Genomic DNA, 13568 nt, shown 5'->3' with positions numbered 1-13568 from the left:
TATCCAGCATTCTCCAGAGCCAGACAGTACAGCAATAATCTCATCTCTCAGACTCGGGCGCGTTATCTCAGCTGAATAATGCCATGTACCGAAGGAGGCTGCTGAATTGAACAGAAACATTCTAGACAGACAGAGAAACCTGCAGGCATCTCAGATTGCCCCAGATTTTCAAACACTGAAATGGCACTGCTGTGTCTCGGCTGTTAAATCACAAAAGTTTCCTTCTAGAGTGATATTAATACAGGTTGCTGGAGAAACAATCAATACACGGTGGAACAGATCTTCAGGTCATCATGGACAATACGTTAAAATCTTCGCCTTAGTGTATGGCGGTGTCAAAAGAGCAGGTTTTATTGGGAAAGGGATGGAAAATAAAGCAGAGGATTCTCATCATATTTCGGTGCAGGTCCACAGTAGGATTTCACCTTCCTTAACTACATTGTATAGTTCTGCTTGTCTCATCTCAGAAAAGCTATAGCAGAATTAGAAAGGCCAAGAGAAAGATAAAAAGGATTAAGGGGATGGAAAGACTACTATGAGGAAAGACTAAAGAGGCCATTAAACTCTGAAAAATGTCCTTCACGTTTTAATGCAGATTATAAATCAAGGAAGAACATGAGAATAATCATACTGGGTCAGACCAAAGGTCCATCTAGCCAACTATCCTGTTTCCATAGTGGACAATCCAGGTCAGAAGCACATGGCAGAAACTGAAAGAGTATCAACACTCAAAAATTGAGATAATCTAATCTTCTATTTGTGCGTTGTTCATACCTATACAGGCTCAAGGCGACTGTAAAGAGAGGCAAGAGGGGAGAGAAATAGGAGGGAGAGAGGGGAGGTGGAGAGGTAGGGGGTAGAGAAAAAGATAGGAGAGTGGAGGAAGGGGAAAGGGAGAGAGGAGAGGGGAGGATAAAGGAGCTTAAGTATCAAACAGATGGGTTTTCAGTTTTCTTCAGAAGATGATGTGGCAAGGTTCAGTTCTGGTTCTTTCTGTAAGGCCATTCCAAGTTTTTTCTCCTAGAAAGGTATGCATAGAGTAGAAAAACTTGTTTATAGTGAAGATCTTTAGTGGATGGGAGATTTAGTAGCATCTAGTTGAGGGTTCTGCAAGAAGTAGACCATACTATTGAAAAAAGCTGGATGAATGGGGCCGCAGGGTTTCCAAACTCCATTGGTTGCCGATAGAGTCGAGAATTCTGTTCAGATTTTCTTGTATTTGTTATAAATTAGTTTCGGGTTTGTAACCAGGTTATCTGGTGTCTCGTTTTTCTTTGAGTCACACCAAAAAGACAACATGTAGAATGTACTTGTTTTCATATCCCTCCATAAAATCTTGTTATTATAAGAAGTTCCTTGAAAGAACCCTCTCATTTCAAACCACTAAATTGAATGTATGGCTTGGAAAAATTATGTTAGAGGTCTCTTCCTATCTTGATTTTAGAAAATTGTTAAAGACTCAACTCTTTGATAGGCTGGTATCTTAATGCATTCTGCTTCATTTTTTCAATCAAGTTCCTTATATTCAACTTGATGTATCTTATCTGTTCTATGTATTACTTCTTTCCCTACAAAAAACAGGGAGGAATGGAAGAATGCCAAAGATTTTGCCTATGATGCTTTGGTGGAAGAGTGTGGGTACACCTCTCCGTTTGTCTGAGGCTTTTCTTTCGCTTAAGTAATAAGCTAGCTTTCTTGGCTTGTGTGGTGTTTTTGTTTTGGAGTGATATTTTTGAATTTTTTTACTTCTCTCCCTGCCATGCCGGTATTTTATTGCCTATCTGGCTGGCATTTAACAGCTCTTTCTAAACTGTCAACAATGCTTTCCCAATTTTAAACTGTTGTTTTCTTTTCTGCATTATATTGTAAATGCTTTCTGTTTTTATCTGTTTTTAAGTCCATTATTCTAATTTGTATTTTATATGTATCCCATGTACTAGTTCACCTTGTTGTGAGCCACCTAGAACTTTTTTGGTATGGCGGTATATAAGAATAAAATCATTATTATTATTATTATTATAAAGTATGCGGTGAATGATGCAAGATATTTTGAATGTTATTCGTGATGGGATGGATAGCTAGTGCATTTGTTTGATGAAGGTTGTGACTGAGTCGTATTTTCTCAGGTTGAAGATAAGTCTTACGGCAGTGTTTTGGATGAGTTGCAGTTTGTGAATTAGAGCAGTGTTGATTCCCATGTAGATGGAGTTGCAGTAGTCCAGTTGTGGTAGGATCATCCAGCAGACACCCCCACACGTCTCCGTAACATCGGTACCCTGGTACACTGAGAACCTGGTATAGGAAAGCCTAGTAGACCTAATAATAATAATTGTAGTTCAGCCCTTCTTCTCCATATGTATCTGAAAGTTTGTATGTCAGTCTGTTTAACCCATATTATTTACTGATTAAATTGATATAAATTTATATTTTACTTGTTTTAATTTGTACATCGCTTAGTAAAATTTAATAAGCGATTCATTAAGTTAAAAATAAACTTGAAACTTGTCTTAAGTAGCCTGGGGGGGAGCTAGTGAAACATAGAGAGAATTAGCAAGTCCCATAAGTCTTTCTAACCACTACATTTATGGTGGAAAGTGTGAGCCTACCTATACACTCAAACCCTACTGTACTGCCATATACGTGACACCTGCAGCAATAAGGGCTATTGGGGTGGTAGACAGGTGGATACAGTAGGTTTTGGGGAGTTTTGGAGGGCTCATTATACAGTACGTATAAGGGGGTTATGTGTACCTGGCACCCTTTATATGAAGTTCACAGCAGTGCAATCTAAGGTGCCTCACTACCTTGTTGGGATGTAGGCATGGCCAGTCCATTAAAATGCTGGTCCCTCCTATGACCAAATGGGCTGGATTTGGATTTTTGAACATGAACATTTTTGTATTTGAAAATGTTCAAAAAAGTTGGACATCCTAAGGACCAAAACATCCAAATAGGTAATTTTCAAAAAACAAACAAACCACCATTTGGACATCTAGTGGTTAATAAAATGAATTTCTCCACATCCCAACTTTTGGATGTCTTGCAGGAAATATCCAAAGTTGGACTTGGACATACTATCAAAAATGTCCCTCTAGAAAAAAACCAAGATTGTAAACGGTATGATACATCATTGCAATTCCCCATAACATTATATGGGTTTCGTCTCTTTTAAATCACCTTGAAACGATACTGAAAAAGTGTGATTCTTAAATTCAGATTAGATTAGATTAGATCTCCCTTCAGCCATCTCTACTAAACTGAAGAACCCTAACCTCTTTAGTCTCTCCTCATACGAGAGGAGTGCCAACTCCTTTATCATCTTGGTTGCTCTTCTTTGGTTGCTCCATAGAAGTGAGCCTTGAGGACGTTCATAGGCAGATAGAAAAACTAAAAACTGACAAATCCCCGGGTCCGGATGGCATACATCCAAGGGTTCTGAAGGAATTAAAGGAGGAGATAGCGGAACTACTGCAGCAAATTTGCAACTCATCCCTGAAAACAGGCGAGATCCCGGAAGATTGGAAGATAGCCAACGTTACGCCCATCTTTAAAAAGGGATCAAGAGGTGACCCGGGAAACTACAGGCCGGTGAGCTTGACTTCGGTTCCGGGGAAAATGGCAGAAGCACTGATAAAAGAAAACATCGATCAACATTTTGAAAAACATGAACTTCTGATAACCAGCCAGCATGGTTTCTGCAAGGGAAGATCGTGCCTAACGAACTTATTGCACTTCTTCGAAGGGATCAACAAACGGATGGACAAAGGAGACCCCATAGACATCATATATCTAGATTTCCAAAAAGCCTTTGACAAGGTGCCCCATGAACGTCTACTCCGGAAACTGAAGAACCATGGGGTGGAAGGAGACGTACATAGATGGATCAGAAACTGGTTGGAGGGTAGAAAACAAAGGGTAGGAGTGAAGGGTCACTACTCCGACTGGAGGAGGGTCACGAGTGGTGTCCCGCAGGGCTCGGTGCTCGGGCCGCTGCTATTTAATATCTTCATAAATGATCTAGAAACAGGAACGAAGTGCGAGATAATAAAATTTGTGGACGACACCAAACTATTTAATGGAGCTCGGACTACAGAGGACTGCGAAAAGTTGCAAAGGGACTTGAACAAATTAGAAGAATGGGCGGCGAAATGGCAGATGAAGTTCAACATTGAAAAATGTAAAGTATTACATATGGGGAGCAGAAACTCGAGGTACAACTATACAATGGGAGGGATGTTATTGAATAAGAGTACCCAGGAAAGGGACTTGGGGGTAATGGTGGACATGACAATGAAGCCGTCGGCCCAGTGTGCAGCGGCCGCTAAGAGAGCGAATAGAATGCTTGGTATAATCAAAAAGGGTATTACAGCCAGAACGAAAGAAGTTATCCTGCCGTTGTATCGGGCGATGGTGCGCCCGCATTTGGAGTACTGCGTCCAATATTGGTCGCCGTATCTTAAGAAGGATATGGCGTTAGTCGAGAGGGTTCAAAGGAGAGCAACACGTCTGATAATAGGTATGGAAAACCTGTCATATTCTGAGAGATTGGAGAAGCTGGGTCTCTTTTCCCTGGAGAAGAGGAGACTTAGAAGGGATATGATAGAGACTTACAAGATCATGAAGGGCATAGAGAGAGTAGAGAGGGACAGATTCTTCGAACTTTCGAAAAATAAGAGAACAAGAGGGCATTCGGAAAAGTTGAAAGGGGACAGATTCAAAACAAATGCTAGGAAGTTCTTCTTTACCCAACGTGTGGTGGACACCTGGAATGCGCTTCCAGAGGACGTTATAAGGCAGAGTACGGTACTGGGGTTCAAGAAAGGATTGGACAAATTCCTACTGGAAATGGGGATAGAGGGGTATAGATAGAAGATTACTGCACAGGTCCTGGACCTGTTGGACCGCCGCGTGAGCGGACTGCTGGGCACGATGGACCTCGGGTCTGACCCAGCAGAGGTATTTCTTATGTTCTTATGTACCTTTTTTTAATTTCACTATATCTTTTTTGAGATACAGCGACCAGAAGTGAACGCAATACTCAAGATGAGGTTGCACCATGGAGCAATACCGAGGCAGTTCATTGGGTGGGGCCTTAGAGGGGAGATAAAGTGAGGAGAGATATTGAGGGGCTACATAGTGAAAGCACTTGTAAGTCAGTAAAAGGAGTTTGAACTGTATTCAGAGACGGATGAGGAACCAATGAAGTGACTTGAGGAGAGGAGTAATGTGAGCATGCAGCAGCATTTTGAACAGATTGAAGGGAACAGAGACAGCTGAGTGTGAGACCTGAAAGAAGTATGTTACAGTAGTCTAAGCAAGAACTGAGGAGAGCATGGATAAGGGTTCTGGAAGTGTGCTTGGAGAGAAGAGGTCAGATTTTGGTAATATTATACAGGAGGAAGTGACAGGTCTTAGCAGTTTGTTGGTTCTGAGCAGAGAAGGAGAGAGAGAAGTCAAAGATTACCCCAAAGTTACGAGCTGACAAGACAGGGAGGAGGAAAGTAGAGAAATAGAGAATGATGGGAGGGAGGAGGTAGGTTTAGGCAGAAAGATAAGGAACTCAGTTTTAGATGGTGGTGAGACATTCAAGTGGCAATGTCAGACCGTCAGGCTGAGATTCAGACCTAAATTCCTATAGAGATATCTGGTGTGGAGAGGTCTGGAAGTCATCAGCATAGAGGTGATCTTGAAAACTATGGGAGGAGATGAGTGAACTGAGAGAGCGGCTCTCTATGAAGAATTGAAGAGGGTCCAAGACAGAGCCTTGAGGTACACTGGCAGACAGTGGGATTGGAGAGAAGAAGGATCCACCATAACATACACTGAAAGTACAATAGGAAAGACAGGAAGAAAATTCCAGTGAGGTTAGTGTATCAAGGAATAGGTGGTGGTCAACAGTATCAAAGGCAGCAGACAGATCAAAAAGGATGAGGATAGAGTACTGGCCAGGAGTAGGTCATTAAATACTTTATCAAGGGCAGGTGGATCTTGTGAATCTTGTCATAGAAGAACTCTGCCATCATCTGGGGGGGAAAGTGAAGAGGGAATAGGAGGTGGATGTGGCACAGAGTAAAGAGAAGGTTGGCACTAAGAGAGTTAAATGGTTGTAGTATTCTTGTTTGGCAAGCAAGAGGGTAGATTGGAAGGATGTCAGCATGACTTTGAAGTGTATGAATTTGGCATGTGTCCAGGATTTAAGCCAAGGACGTTCAGCAGCTCGGGCACAGGAGCGCAAGTAACAGATGTTGGGGGTCAGCCAGGGCTGGGGTTTGGCATGTCTTACAGGACGTGAAATGGGAGGGGCAAGGTATCAATAGCAGAAGAGAGAATAGAGTTATAGCAGAGGGCAGCTTCATCGACAGACTTGTGTGACATAGCAGCTGAAATGAGGGATGAGAGAGTGGTTGAGAGCCTATTTCCAACTATGGCCAATCAAGATCACAAATACTTGGCATGCTACCAATCCCAGGGCAAGCATTGTCTTCCCCGTGCCTATCTTAATAGCAAACTATGGTGTTTTTCTCCAGGAACTTGTCCAAACCTTTTTTAAACCCAGCTATGATAAACACTGCAACTTCATCCTCTGTTTCAGAGCTTAAAAATAGCCTTAATGGGTCAGACCAATGGTCCATCTAGCCCAGTAGACCATCTTCTCTGAATGAAAAAATATTTCCACCTATTGGTTTTAAAAGTATTTCCCTGCAACTTCATTGACTGTCCCCAAGTCTTTGTAATTTTTTCTTTGAAGGGGCAAATAAACATGTGGATAAAGGTGAGTCAGTTGGTATTGTATATCTGGATTTTCAAAAGGCATTTGACAAAGTATCTCCTGAGAAAATTAGAAATTTATGGGAGAGGAGACAATTCCCTATTATGGATTAAGAACTGGTTAAAAGATAGAAGACACGAGAGTAGGGTTAACTATTCATTGAGTGAAAAAAATATTTCCTCTTATTTGACTGAGGGTTCCCTAATCTTTGTAATTTTTGAAAGAACAAAAAAACTCAATTCACTTTTACCTGTTCTACACCACTCAGGATTTTGTAGCTCTCAATCATATCTCCCCTCAACTCTCTCTTTCCTAAGCTGAAGAGCCTCTTTAGTTTTTCCTCGTTTGAGAGGAGTTCCATCCTCTTTATCATTTTGGTCACTCTTCTTTGAACCTTTTCTAATTCTGCTATATCTTTTTTTGAGGTACAGCGACCAGAACTCGAAGTGAGGTCACACCATGGAGCGATACAAAGGCACTAATAATTCCTAACATCCTGTTTGGCTGCCGTCGCATATTGGACAGAAGATTTTGGCATACATTGTCTACAATGACACCCAAATCTTTTTCTTGGGTGCTGATCCCAGAGGTAGACCCTAGCACCTGGTAACTATGATTTGGGTTATTCTTCCTAATGTGCATCATTTTGCATTTGTCAACATAAAATTTCATCTGCCACTTGGATGCCCAGTCTTCCAATATCCTAAGGTCTGCCTGCAATTCTTCACAATCTGTGCATGTTTTAACAACTTTGAACAGTTTAGTGTCAACTGCAAATTTACACTGTGGTAGAGGTTTCTACCATTGGCTGGCAAGCTAAATGCTCTAACACTCATAGAAATTCTATGAGTAATGGAGCATTTGCTTTGCCGGCCTGCGGTAGAAACCTCTACTGCGGTATGTAAAAGGAGCCCTTAATCACCTTTTTCGTCATTCCAATTTCCACTGGTCCCAGTACAGATCTCTGCGGCACTCCTGTCCTGCACTGAGAAAAATGGCAATTTAACCCTACCCTCAGTTTGCTGGCCAATAACCAATTCCTAATCCTATTGACAGTGGAAGGTGCACCAAATGATTAGAAATGGTCATGTAAGCAAACTCTTAGATGGTCTTGAAACCCTGTCCAGATAGATATGCACCAACTATTCTTTTGCAAATGTTCTCTGAAATCTCTGTTGATTGTGGTATGACAGACTATTCTATAGGTCAGAAAGTCAAAACTCACTCATACAGGGCTATTTACTTTTACCCAGGCATGTGATTGTGCCAGGGAAATGTGTCACACACTGAGGCTGAATTCTCTTATTGTTCTTACTTTGTGCATTACTTACGTATACTCTTTGCATTGGTTATAACAACATAAGAACATAAGAATTGCCGCTGCTGGGTCAGACCAGTGGTCCATCGTACCCAGTGGTGGCCTCTAGGTCAAAGACCAGTGCCCCAACCGAGACCAGCCCTACCTGCGTACGCTCCAGTTCAGCAGGAACTCGTCTAACTTTGTCTTGAATCCCTGGAGAGTGTTTTCCCCTATAACAGCCTCCGGAAGAGCATTCCGGTTTTCTACCACTCTCTGGGTGAAGAAGAACTTCCTTACGTTTTTACGGAATCTATCCCCTTTTTGCTTGTATTTCGCCAATTCCCTCCACAAAGTTCAAAGCGGATAACAAAAATTCAGTACAACAAATATAAAAGCAAAGTATTTTTTAAACAAGTAAGTTGCCTTCTGGAATGACAGATAAGATGGTCTTAGCTCAGCAGGCAGATAAAAGTGTAATTGTAAGAATTTGTAATTCTTAGTACCATACTTGGGATTCATAAACTTCCTCTGAGCATTGAGGTTCTCCTCTGCTAAAGTTTCCTGTCTAACAGGTTCTCTGGGCCACTTTCTGAATCTAGATAAGGCTGGCCACATTTTGGTGCAATCTAACAGGCCCTATCTCTCTTTTCTATCAGATACAAGTAACTCATGGATGACCAGTCCAAAGCCAAACCCTCCATCTTGTTCACCAGACCACTTCTAGATCTGCTGTTCTAGACTTCCTCCTATGTTTGTGTCCTTTTCTCTTATAAATTCCTGTAGGGCTTCACTTCATTTTGCCCAGGGTATGGATTGTGATGCTTCTTGTCAGTAGAGGATACCCAAGAAAGGTGAGTGGGCTAGGTCCATAAACAGGTTATCTATAGAGCATGCCCCCCTGGATCCAGGTTCATTGCTGCAGTTCTGGTGGCCATCAGATTATGCTGCCCAAATCCAGAAGCTAAGGATAAAACCAGAAAAAAAAGAAACCCCAACAGAGACATCAATATAGGGTACTCACCAACGAGGAGCAAATTGTGAGGAAGGCCGAGATCCAGAAGAGACTGGATCTGGATCAAGAAGTGTCTAACAAGATGAATAGGATCTGGCAAGATGCACACAGCCAAAGCACAAAACCTGACCAAGTAGTGCAGACCAGGCTCTAGAAAGACACAAATGCGGAAAATGATGGTAGATAAAGACCACATGGCCAGTCAGATTTGCCTGTCCTTACTATCTGCAGATGGGCAGACTAGATAGGCCATTTGGCCTTTATCTGCCGTCATGTTTCTATCTAGTATCCTTTCCTGTCCCTCAGAGATCCTACATGCTTTTTCCATATTTGCTTGAATCCAAATACAGTCTTTGGCTTCACCATTTCCACCAGGAGGCTCTTCCATGCATTCACCACCCTTTCCATAAAGAAGTATTTCCTTAGATTAGGCCTGAGTCATCCTGTGCTCCCTCATTACAGAACTTCCTTTCAACTAGAAGAAACTCATCTCTTGTGCATTTATGCCAAGGAAGTAAAGAAACCAAATAGTTCATAGGTTTAGAATGGAATCCAGACAGAAACAGCCTCTGATAGGAACAAGCAGCCATGGTGTGAACAGATACGGCAACCTTCCTGGTAGAAGGTCAGAAGTTCATACTAGGAAAACTCCCAGGATCTCAGAGCCATCGACAGCCCCTTTGGCCCTACGAGTGGTTCCCCAACTCTCTTCTCTCAATGATACATATTTCCTTCTCCCAGCTTCTCCAGAGGCTTTCTGCTGGCCCAAGCTCTGCCTGCCCTAAACTATGCCTGTACATAAGTGATTAAGTTACCACTATTTGCATGCGTTCTTGATTATAAACCTAGGTCTCTCCTTATAAAATTACCTATTTCGTGTTTAACCTCACAGTTGTGGTATGTACTCTGTTCGCAGAAGACTGCGCTATGGGAGTTACAGTATATTCAGGAGCTGGGCTCAGCAGCAGAAAGTTTACAAGCTCAAAGAAGGAAACCGTTTTGGATCTCAGTGTACTGTTAAAACAGGATCTGGAGCATGACACACAGAGGAGCTGTGGTTTGCCTGTACACATCAAAGCCACAAATTAGTTTCCAAACACCTCCCCCCCCCCAAAAAAAAAAAACCCAACAACCCAGTCAGCTACTTCTCATTGTAGAAAGCAATTAATGCAAGCTTTTCTCAGAAGACTCAATGAAACTATTTCGTTTTCACACTTAAGAGAGCAGAAGGAACAAACTGAGTGGCACTTCTTCGCAGAACTGATTTCCAATTTGTCCTGCAGCCACATAAATTAATATTTAGACTCCCATCTCAGTTTGAGAGGAATTGCAGGAAAGGAAAGCCTATAATAGCAGGAGGGTAGAAAACAAACAGCGAAGGAAGACTCTAGTGCTCAATATCTTTTATTAATATGTCATGACTTGACCTGATCGTGTTTTGGCTCAACCGGGCCTGCCTCAGGAGTCTTTTGGTAGAGTGATGTGATATCTTCTTAAGAAATGTACAAATCTCTCTCTTTTACAGCATAGCAAATGGCTCAATAAGTCGGTGCAGCGTTTCTGAAAAAGCTTGGGCCCATATCCAAAAACGCACTGTCCTCCACAGGAGCGAGAGTTGAAAAAGAGGAACATAACTGAAGATTCATCCAAGCTTCCAGGCTTCAGCTGTGATGCAGACATTCCTTAGGGATGGCCACTTCCCGTTTTGTTTGGGAGAATTTTTCTTTTCTTCAGGGATTTCCCTTCTCCCCCCACCCTGTGTCTTCATTTATCTAAAATATTTCTTTTTTTTTTTTTTTAATTTATTTATAATTTTCACAAATTGTTTAACAACAATCTAAAGAAATTAACAATTGAAAAAGAAAATAATTATATTAAATTATATATAATAATTCCACATATTTGACTAATCAGAGTCCACATATTGAAGAGAGAGTCCATCACCTCCAAGGGAAGTTGGATCTAAAAGAAAAGAAAAACTCATACAAATTTACAGAGTGCGGTTGGATTTAATCATCTGCCTGGATAGAGGACTGTATGGAAGGATCTGGAGCTCTGGACTCCATCTTACCCTCTAAAAAGAAATTTAATTGATCAGGATCATAAAATATATATCTAACATTCTGGTAGGTAAGACAGCATTTGCAGGGAAAACGTAACTGAAAGGTTGCTCCCATGTTCAAAATTAACTGTCGATAGGCCAGGAATTTCTTCCGTCTGGCTTGCGTCAATTTTGATACGTCAGGAAATATTGAAACTTTGGAGCCGTGAAATTCCACATTCTCAGTCCTATAGAATAAACGGAGAACTGCCTCTTTATCCTGAAGAAAAACAAAGGTCACCAGTAAAGTTGCTCTAACAATTATTTCTTCTTGAATTGATGTTTCCAGCATACCAGTGAGATCCAAGTCTCCTGATACAATCCCTTTGCTTTTCTCTTCTTTGGGAATGTTCAAATAGTATAATTTTTGGAGCGGTGGCATATTATTTTCAGGAAATTTCAACACTGATTGTAAGAAGGAATTAAATAAGTCTCTTGGAGTTTGAAATTTGGATACCGGAAAGTTCAACAGTCTAAGATTTAAATTTCTATTTGCATTTTCCATTTTTCTAACCAGCAAAGATTTTTCCTTCAAATGTAAATTCATAGAAGCCTTTATTTCTGACACTGATTTTTCCAAATTGTCCGTTCTATTGGACTGCTTTTGGAGTTTCTCTTCCAAAGTTTTAACTTGTAAATTAGTGTTCTGTGTTGAAGAAAAAAGTTGAGAGCATACCTTATGTATTGATTCAAGTCCACTCCAGATTGCTTCCATATCGATGACTTCAGGTCTTACCAGAGGAGGGGGGAAAGATATTCCAGGGATTACCCCATTAGCTCGCTGCTCCTCTGTCCCTGCTTCCTCACCAGCAACTGCTCCTCCATTCTCCATTGTCGACTGCAAAAGAGTCAGCAAGCCGTGGAACACTTCCGGGGTCAGGGGTGAGTTCAGCAGCGTCAACGGAGAACTCGTCTCCGGCGCCTCCTGCGCTGCCGACGGTGTCCCCGACATCCTCCCGGGCCGCGGAGGAGCTCCAGGACCCATAGGGTTAAGCGAAATTTCGCTCTCCAAGACCGAGGTCTGCCCCCCTCGGTCAGCGGATATGCCCGATCCAACCAGTGTGGCATACGCTGTAATTGCCACCTGTCTCGCCGTTGAAGTACCAGATGAGGCTGGAAGAACGCCTCTCTGTTTGCCTCTGCGCTTAGGCATAATTGAGGTAGGAAAATTTTAAATGAGATAAAATTCACCAAGCCAAGCAGGAGCAGCTTTCAAGGGTGACTCACTCTGTCGCCATCTTGGATCTCTCCCGGCCTAAAATATTTCTATAGTACCATCATAAATAATTGACAAAAATCAAATAGTGTCTAAAATACACATCCAAACAAATCTAGTCCTATGTTCTCAACATCAATTCATGATTAATTGCTCAAATTAGGACTCTCAAGTATAATTAATTTGTCATAAAAGTTCATTCAGCTCCAAAGTGTTGGAAAAAATGGGTTTTCAATCCCTTCTTAATATCTCTCACAGTTTGCACCTTTCGCAGTTCTGAAGGCAAAGCATTCCATAATTTTGGACTGCAAATACAAAAGGTTATTCAACGATATTTTTCCAGTCTTACATTCTGACTAGAAGGAACATCCTGGGCAGATCTCAGTGGTTGGCAAAACTTGAGGCTAGGGACCAACATCACAGAAACATGAGCTGATATAATTTTTTAAAAAGCAATAATAAAACTTTAAAATAAATGTTGTACTCAATAAACAACCAATGTAGTTTCTTTAGAACTGGTATTATATCAGAATATTGTGAAATTCCCAAAATGACCCTAGCAGTCGCATTTTGTGCGACTTGCAACACTTAAGAACATAAGAATAGCCTTACTGGGTCAGACCAATGGTCCATCAAGCCCATAGCCCATTCTCACAGTGGTCAATCCAGGCCCCTACTAGAATCTCAAAGAATAGCAAGATTCCAGAATCCCAGAGAGTAACAAGATTCTAGAACCCCAAAGAGTAGCAACATTCCATGCAGAATCTCAAAGAATAGCAAGATTCCAGAATCCCAGAGAGTAACAAGATTCTAGAATCCCAAAGAGTAGCAACATTCCATGCAGAATCTCAAAGAATAGCAAGATTCCAGAATCCCAGAGAGTAACAAGATTCTAGAACCCCAAAGAGTAGCAACATTCCATACAGAATCTCAAAGAATAGCAAGATTCCAGAATCCCAGAGAGTAACAAGATTCTAGAATCCCAAAGAGTAGCAACATTCCATGCAGAATCTCAAAGAATAGCAAGATTCCAGAATCCCAGAGAGTAACAAGATTCTAGAATCCCAAAGAGTAGCAACATTCCATACAGAATCTCAAAGAATAGCAAGATTCCAGAATCTCAGAGAGTAACAAGATTCTAGAATCCCAAAGAGTAGCAACATTCCATAC

This window comes from Geotrypetes seraphini, chromosome 5 (genome assembly GCF_902459505.1).
Source record: "Geotrypetes seraphini chromosome 5, aGeoSer1.1, whole genome shotgun sequence".
Lineage (NCBI taxonomy): Eukaryota > Metazoa > Chordata > Amphibia > Gymnophiona > Dermophiidae > Geotrypetes > Geotrypetes seraphini.
This window is presented reverse-complemented; position numbering follows the sequence as displayed.